Consider the following 10,044-nt stretch of genomic DNA (forward strand, 5'->3'; position numbering starts at 1 on the left):
CCAGAAATGCCAAATTGGTCGGTACTTTAAGAGGATTTGTCTCGTTAACCCCTCGTGTCCGACACCGGCGTCGGTCACGAGTTAGGGGTGTTACAGGAGTTACCTCCGGAAAGCAAGTGTAACAAATCTCCAAACTTGTCAACAGTGATGCAAATAGGAGTGTTCATTAAAAATGAGGAGATTGCAATAATAGAGTCATCAAACTCATCATGTTTGAGTTTGGCATTTGAATAAAAGGCTCAAACAAGATTATAAAACGTCGGTGAGGAAATTTTTAAAAAACCCGTCCAACCCTAAATTTGAAAAATAGATAAATAAATAAAATTTATGGCTTCAAGCATGTCAAAATCTATTTTTTTAGATTTCCAAGCCTTTTTGGAGGAAAAGTTTTCATTAAAATGAGATAGAGAGTTTGAGGATTGAAAACACTTGTTGAAAGACGACTCTAACTCACTAGATAGATTAGATGAGATGCACCGATTCTAGAACGTTTCTTAGAAGCCATTATATCTATTTAAACACTTAGAAACAATAAGACCTAAAAAAAATCATTGGGGAATTTTAACAAACACTTGGTGGGCAAGGGTTTTGGGTAAAAATGTTAAGAAAATTATTAGAATTAGGTAACCTCCTAAAAATTGTTGAAATAGGCAAAATCTCCAAGTAATGTTGAACAATCTTAAGGAAATGATATTTCAAGGTGCTAAAAAGCCAAGATTTGACGAAGAAATCAAGAAATTTGAAGAAATTTTGGATAAAAGTTAAGAGGTTTTTGGTGAATGGAAGAAAAAATGTTTTAGGGCATTAGAAATTTTGTTTTAGAAGCAGCTGCAGGTACCTTTAAACACCCCGTGGTATCGATAATTTCTCACAAGTATCGATACTTTTAAATTGGTATTGATACCAAATTGCATTTCTATTCTCCAAATGTAGTGAAAATTGTAAAACTAAGATTTTTTAGTCTTTAGAGGTTCTAAGGGTCCTAAAATGACTTTAAGATCATTCCTAAATGTTTTATATGCATGGAAATGCATAATATAAGCATGATTCATATGATTCATAACGCAAACTTAGATTTTAAAGAAAAATGACTAAATTAGTAAGAATATGACTAATTTAATATGTTCAAAAACATCACAAGAGTAAGTCATGTTAGATAAATAAGGTCAAAATAGATCAAATATCTACATAAACTTCCCCTATCTTTATGCATACAAGAGCCATTAAATCTTTACTTAACAAGCTTTTTGAAACAAAAAAAATCAAAGAGCATAGCAAGTTTCAACACAAAGTTAAGGCAAGGTGGTTAAACCTAGTTCTCTCCTAAGTGTCCAAAATCTCTCTTTGTCTAATTTTTTTTAAAAATGTCAGCTAATTGGTTCAAGGTGTCTATATACTCTAAAACTATTTCACCCTTTTGGACATGGTCTCTAATGAAATGATGTCTAATTTGAATGTGTTTAGTGAGACAAATAGCATTAGTATTGTCACACTTGATAGAAATGGTATCTATATCAATTACATACTCCTTAAGTTGTTGTTTCATCTATAAAACTTGAGCACAACAACTACTGGCAAAAATATATTCTGTTTCGGTGTTGGACAATGCAAAACTATTTTGTTTCTTTGAAAACCATGATATTATCATGTTGCCTAGGAATTGACAAGTTGTAACGCCCTGAATGATTTAAGTTTGTTTTTGTGATATTTGACACAAATGTGTATCTGTTTCAGTAGCTAAGTGTTCTAGGTGTGTCTGAGAAGTATTGGGTTCAAGTCCTATTTATGGAAAATTTTGTTATTTTTATCCAAGCCTTATCCTTTTTGGGTGGGCTTCTAGAATATTGTTTACAAACTCGTATCAGAATGAGCCTACTTGTTAAAATGGTAAAGTGTTAGCTTGCCCTACTGTCTCGTGTTCGAATCCTTGTGCGAGCGTGGTTGTTAATTTTTGTCTCAGTTGTCTGACAGAGTTTCGGTAGGGCTAAAATTCTAAAATGGTTAGTTTGGGTTAGTGGAGTAGTGGGGAGTTAGAGAGATTTTAGGGATATGATTAAAATAATATTAGTTAATTTTATTTTTATTTTCTTTTCCCAATTTTTTCCTTTCTCCAAATTCATGTTCTTTTTTTCCTATCTTCTATATTGTTTTTTTTTCTTTTTCCTTCTCTCCCTTGCGTTTGGTCAAATGATGGCGTGGTAAGTTCTTCGATTTTGTTTAATCGTTTGGGTGCTTCTAATTGTTTGTTCTATAGTCGAAGTATTTCATAAGTAGTTTTTACCCTTTTCGTTGCGTGGTTGGGATTTTTTGTTGTGGGAATTAGTTTGCAATTTTCATGAATGTTGAGTTTGAATGATTGGATTTGGTTGATTGTGTAGAAGAGGGGTTGGAAACATTCGATTCTTTGGCAATTTAGATTTGAGAAGAGTTGTTCGTCGAAGGTGAGCACTTCGGAGGATTGGGGATTTTTAGTTCTATACATCGTTTCGGTTATTGACGAGTTAAATGAAATTTAGATTCGGGTTGTCTCGTGGGAGTGTTCGAATCAAAAACGTACTAAGTGTGTACCCTAAACGTGAAAATTTGAGGTTTGATGAAAGCTGAAAAAGGGCATTGTTGACGCCATACAGGTGTGTGCCTAGCTGTGTGGTTGGTCGTGTGCGAGACACGACAATGTGAATGTTGTAGGTGTGGCATTGTGCGAGACAAAATCATGTGATGGCGAATGTGTGGGCCACACGGGTGTGTGGGTTTTGGGCCAGGCCGTGTGGGCCATACGGCAAGGCCAATCCGGGCGTGTGGGCCACATAAGGGCAAGTTACAAGGCATATGGGCCAAAAATTCTGAAAATTTCCCTAGGGTCACACGAGTCATTCCGATCGATTATGGGCCTATCGTAGGGTCGATAAGGGCTATCCAAACCCTATTCTATATGATCTGATACTCTAATAATCTGATTTGAGTAGGAAACTGATATGTATGTCTAGCTGTACTGTTAAGCATGTATTTATCTGTATACGAGCATGTTAAGCATGTTTATTCTGTTATTTTTACATCTGTGTTCTGTATCTGTGTTTGGGGTAGGATTTGTATTTATGGAGGAAGTGATCTATACGGTGACCTTTCGCCTGTATTCTAGCAGCTTGATTGTATATTATTCTGTTATATGTCACATCGACACTTCATGGTGTGAAGGAATATGTGGGTGTTTTTGACCCCACATGGTGTGATGGGATGGACAGAGATAGTGTGTGGAGGATGAGGGTAGGATTATGTGCGTCTGATTTATTATCTGTTACTATTGTGGACTTAGGTCCAAATCTGTATCTGACTGTATATAAAATTCTGTGTATGTTGCATGACTATTTCTGTTGGGTTACACACTGAGTTTATGAAAACTCACATCTGTTTGTTTATTCTATTCAGGTAACCCACAGACTTAGGCAGGTCAGTGTGACGGAGGCTCAACGGTGACCACTCGACAGAGAGCTGTTTTTATTTAGTAATTATGGTTTTATTTTAAAATTTGGTTTTTCTTGAGAGTTTGTAATTTTTGGGACTCTTTGGACTATATGGTTTTAACTTTTGGATTTGGGTTTTGTTTTTCTTTCTTTTTCGCAACGTTAACAAAAACACTTTATGCAAACAAATTTTTTAACAAATGGTTTTTGGAAACACGAGCTTTGTTTTGCTTTTAAAAGAAATTCAAACTTCTGTTGTGAAATAAATGGTTAACTTTAAAGAAGATCATATAATGGATTCAATAATGTATATGTACAAATGAATATGTTTTATAATACTAGGATGTTTTATAATACTAGAATGTTTTATCAAATATATCTAAACATGGTTTAACGGTCGTCAGTTTTAAAACCCTTCTTCGTAACACTCCCGGATTCAGCCATAATGTCTAGCCGTGTTTGGGGTGTTACAATGGACAAGTACCAGAGGTGCTTTTCCTATATAATTCGCAACCTCCAAAATCTGCATTCAAGAATGCATTCAAGCTAAAGGATAAGTCTCTAGAATACTAAAGGCCTAAATTGGGGATGTCTCTAAGGTATCTAAAGGATCTCTTAAGTGCTTGTAAATGTGATTCCTTAGGGCAAGATTGATATCTAGCATAGAAGCATACACTAAACATAATGTTGGGTCTATTTGCGGTAAGATAAAAAAAAGGAATCAATTATTAACATATATAATTTTAAATCAACTCATTTACCTACCTCATCTTTATCAAGCTTTGTAGAAAGGCTCATAGGAGTAGCTTATGGTTTAAGAGTGTCCATCTCAAACTTCTTGAGCATTTCTTTTGTGTCTTTAGCTTGATTGATAAAGATTCCATCCTTTAATTTCTTGATTTGGAGACCCAATAATAAATTTAGTTCTTCCATCATGCTTATCTCAAATTCACTATAACACCCCTAACCCGTATCTGTCGTCAAAACATGGTTAAAAAACATTATCGAAATTTACAAAATAATTACAAATAAGTTATGTCATTTACTATTCATATCCAAAAATAATCATACTATCCCTTGAATGGACTCTCGAGACCCAATTTAAGCATTAGAAACAAGTCATGACTAAACCATGATCTCATAAAAATTTTCGTAAAATTTCAAAATTTGTTCTTATATACAAGGGTTACACCCCGTGTACTAGGCTGTGTGAGCCACACGGCCAAATGGCATGCCCGTGTCTCAGGCCGTGTTGGCATTCAAAATGAGGCACACAGCTGTGTCCCAGCTCATGTCCTTACTCGTGTAACTCTCTGACTTGGGTCACACGGCCAGCCACACGCCCGTGTGCTAGGCCGTGTAGTCAATTTAATTTTCGAAATTAGGTGCAAGATTCACAAGGCCAAGACACACGCCCGTGTTCTAGGCCTTGTGTCACACATGGCTGAGACACACGCCCATGTATCTGCCTATGTGCTTAATTCTGAGCATTCTCTTTCTCAATTTTATGATGCAGGGGACACACGGCCAAACCACATGCCTATGTGCCTGACCGTATGTCTACTCGTATGAACAAAATAAAGTCATTTACTACCTTTATTTCTTACCTAAATTTTCCATTAACCTACAACAACATTTATACATATATAACAACCAATTCAACACATATTATCCAAGCCAATTGCAAGAGCTATATGCATTATATTATCAAATACATTCATGTATTTCCAAACTTACCTTATTATCAAAACTTTTATATTTACTTTAACTTACTCAACCATATTAAGCTTTTATATATTATTTAAACCTTATGATATATATACCAAAACATACCATCACTAACCATTTTAATAGCTAGATTACAAACATCCATTTACATGCCAACATTGGCAAAGTTAGCCTATACATGCCATTATACAAAAATATGTTTACTATTTATACCAAAATGAGCTGGTGGATAGTGTGATGATGCTCTGATTGACCTCTAACCTTTATGAGCTTTCGAGTACTATAAAACAAAGAAAAGAAAACCCAGTAAGCATTTGATGCTTAGTAAGTTCGTATAATAAGAATTAAACTTACCAATCATATTCATCTAAAAAAGTATAACAATAACATGCTTCCCAACAAATTGGCAAGTTTGCCTAATCACATGCACTCAATTAAGCAAGTTAGTCACGCATTTTACATATACATCAAATAAACATGGTTGAGCTCATCATACTACAAAACTTCAAGTATTTCAGATGTATTCGAGGCATAATTCTTTTAATCTCATAATTTCTCATGTCAGGAGTTTTATCCATTGAATTTTTGAAATATCATTGGATACTCAAGTAGTATACACAAGGTATACAAACCAGTGATCTGTCAATTCATGTTCAGAGGTACCCGTTAGGGCACATAATCAGGAAGCACATCCTTGAGCCACATATCAGGATGCTCAAATGAGCCATGTAACAAGAAGCTTGTCTAGGCCAAACAAGAAACTCATAACAATTTTAATCAGGGAGCACATAGAGCTTAACAGGTAACTCCGAAGAGTTATTACCAAGGAGCACTAGATAGCCATTTAACAGGGAGTTCAAGCACGCCATGTCAGGTAGCTCATAAGAGCCTATATCAGGACGCACATGTAGGGCTACGTTTGTGTCCGCAATAATTGTTGGACCACAACCGATCGAATCATGTAACAGGACGCTCACAAAGAGCTGCGGTAGTGCGCAACACATGCAGAATCACTACTGATTAGGATGCTCATAGGAACTCTATAACAGGATGGTCGAGAAGGCTTTTAACAAGTTACTCATCTGAGCTATAATGACCACAGCATATGCAGGACTATAATCAGTACGAGAAAATATTGTATCCCTTGCATTTTATTATTCCAATGAAATTTATTATTTATCGAGAAATTTAGGGTATGTGATTATTTTCATACATTAATCATTTATACAATTCTCATAAGTACAACATTCAATTCAAACATATAAATATACATAATTAAGTTACACGAACTTACCTCGACGCTTGTTCGTATTTAAAAGTCTACTAATCCGGCACCTTTTCTTGTCCTCGATCTAGCTTTGAATTTGAGTTATCTGGATCTACATAAATGAATTGAACATCAATTTAGTCCATTTCATACTCATTTACATTCAATTCATATCCTAGGCAAAATTATCATTTTGCCCCTATAATTTTTATTAATTCCAATTTCGTCACTAGGCTCGAAAAATGAAATTCATGCAATTTAATCCTTATTCCAAGCCTAACTGAAATTTTCATATAACATTTACAGCACATATTTTTCACAAAAGTCAAAATTTTTGCATAACTTTTACATCTTTACAATTTAGTCCCTAAATCATAATTTCATCAAAATTCTCTTTGTAAAAGTTGTTTATCTATCAACAACCTTTTATTTTCTACCATAATTCAAAATTTCAGCATATTCATCCGTGAAAAAACTTTGATACTTTGATAACTTTACAAATTAATTCCCAAAATTGATAGATTAAACTATTCCGATCACAAAAATATAAAAGTTACTAAAAACAGGACAAAAATTCATACCTAATTAAGCTTGATTAGTTTCCTTTCTCTCCCTTAGGGTTTCCATGTAAATTTTGGGGAAGAAAATGATATCAAATGATGTTATTTGATATTTATTTTATTTATCATCTTTAATGTTTCAACTTTCCAATTTCATCCTTTTCTTTTTCTAATTTTCAATGGATGAATCACCAAAAATATCTACTAACTTTTATTTATTGGTCTAATTACCATATAAGGACCTCTCATTTTGAATTCCATAGCTATTTGATCCTTTTGCTACTAGAACTCAACTTTTGCATTTTATGCAATTTGGTCCTTTCCCTAATTAAACACATAATCGATAAAATTTTATTATCAGAATTTTCATATAGCATTCCTATCATAATGCGGACCATGCAATAATATTAAAATAAATTTTCTTTTTAACTCAGATTTGTGGTCCCGAAACCACTATTCTGATTTCACTGAAAACGAGCTGTTACAACTCTCCCCCTTTAAAAATTTTTGTCCTTGAAAATCTTACCATTAAAGAGGTTTGGGTATTGCTTTCTCATGGTATCCTCTGGTTCCTAGGTAGCCTCCTCTATAACTTTACAAATTAATTCCCAAAATTGATAGATTAAACTATTCCGACCACAAAAATATAAAAGTTACTAAAAACGGGACAAAAATTCTTACCTAATTAAGCTTGCTTAGTTTCCTTTCTCTCCCTTAGGGTTTCCATGTAAATTTTGGGGAAGAAAATGATATCAAATGATGTTATTTGATATTTATTTTATTTATCACCTTTAATGTTTCAACTTTCCAATTTCATCCTTTTCTTTTTCTAATTTTCAATGGATGAATCACCAAAAATATCTACTAACTTTTATTTAATGGTCTAATTACCATATAAGGACCTCTCATTTTGAATTCTATAGCTATTTGATCCTTTTCCTACTAGAACTCAACTTTTTCATTTTATGCAATTTGGTCCTTTCCCTAATTAAACACATAATCGATAAAATTTTATTATCAGAATTTTCATATAGCATTCCTATCATAATGAGGACCATGCAATAATATTAAAATAAATTTTCTTTTTAACTCAGATTTGTGGTCCCGAAACCACTATTCTGATTTCACTGAAAACGAGTTGTTACAACTCTCCCCCTTTAAAAATTTTTGTCCTTGAAAATCTTACCATTAAAGAGGTTTGGGTATTGCTTTCTCATGGTATCCTCTGGTTCCTAGGTAGCCTCCTCTATACCATGTCGTTGCCAGAGAACTTTTACCAAGGCTACCTTTTTATTTCTTAACTCTTTTGTTTCACGTGTCAAGATTTTGATCAGTTCCTCACTGTAAGTCATATTAGGCTAAATCTCTACTTCTGTCAGAGAAATAACATGTGAAGGATCTAATCGATATCATCATAACATAGACACATGGAAGACATTATGAATTCGGTCAAGTTCTGGTGGAAATGGCAACATATATGCAACAGGTCCAATTCTTTCAGTAATCTCATATGGCCCAATGAACCGTGGACTGAGTTTTCCTTTACGGCCAAACTGGAAAACTTTCTTCCAAGGTGATACTTTCAAGAACACTTTATCACCAATATGAAATTCTATCTCTATTCGTTTAAGATCAGCATAAGACTTTTAACAATCAAAGACTATTTTCAAACTATCTCGAATCACCTTTACCTTTTCTTCAGATTCACAGATCAAGTCAACTCCGTGTATTATTTTCTCACTTAGCTCTGTCTAATACAATGGAGTTCTACATTTACGACCATACAGAGCTTTATATGATGCCATTTTAATACTAGACTGATAGCTATTGCTATATGCAAATTCAACCAAAGGTAAATACTTTTCCCAATTACTTTTGAATTCTAGCACACAACATCGAAGCATATCCTCTAAAATTTGTATTACACGTTCGGATTGGCCATCAGTCTGAGGATGGAATGCAGTATTGAAATGTAACTGTGTACCCAAAGGTTCTTATAATTTACCTAGAATTGGGATGTAAATCTAGGATCTCTGTCTAAAATAATGGAGACCGGCACTCAATGCAATCTGACAATCTCAGAAACATATAACTCTGTGAACCTATCCAAAGAGAAATCCATACGTACTGGAATAAAGTGTGTAACAGCCCGATTTAGACCCTAATCAGAATGGTGGTTTCGAGACCATGAATCCGAGTTAGAAAAATATTTTAAAATTATCTCCTGTGTTTATTTTGTGTGAATTTATATCTGTGAAATTTTCGTGATTTAATTTTTTCGTTTGAGTGTCTGATTAAATAAAAGAACTTAATCGCGTAAATTAAAAATTGGGTAGTTTAATGTATAAGGGCCAAAATACTATTGGCTTTTAAAATGGAAGCCTTTCTGTTGCAATTAGCCTATAGATTATTAAGTGGACGACAATAGGTTTATATTATAAGGTGTTGATATAAATTAATTAAGGTTACTTTGGTAAATTAATATTATAAACTATTATAATATAACATATATCATAAAAATAAAATAATAAGCCAAGTTCATATTATGTTCTTTTGACTGAAACCAAAATAAGAAAGAAAAAAAAAAAAGAAAACCTAGTTCGACCATGGTCAAGCTCAATTAAGGTATGTACTAGTTCGATTTTTGATAATTTCTACGTTTTTGAGATCGTTGCTTCGAGTACTACAAAACCCATGCTTGAATTTTTATTTTGGTGAATATTTTGAGTTATGCCATTGTTAAGAGCTTGTGATTTTTGTTGTTTGATGATGAAATATGAAAGATATGTTTTAGATTAACATGTTTTGTATTGGAGTTTTTGATGATTTTGAGTAATTAGGACTAAATTGCAAAAATAATAATTTGAGGGACTAAAATGTGAAATAAATGAATGATATGGGTTTGTATAGACATGGGTAAAATTTGGCCCAACATGGGTGTCGAAACCATTTTATTAACGGTGTTTGAAAAACGGCGTACGACTTTAAAAAATGAAAATGGGAGTCGCCACCAACCTTTTAAAGTGTG

The sequence above is a fragment of the Gossypium arboreum genome, chromosome 13, assembly GCF_025698485.1.
Source record: "Gossypium arboreum isolate Shixiya-1 chromosome 13, ASM2569848v2, whole genome shotgun sequence".
NCBI lineage: Eukaryota > Viridiplantae > Streptophyta > Magnoliopsida > Malvales > Malvaceae > Gossypium > Gossypium arboreum.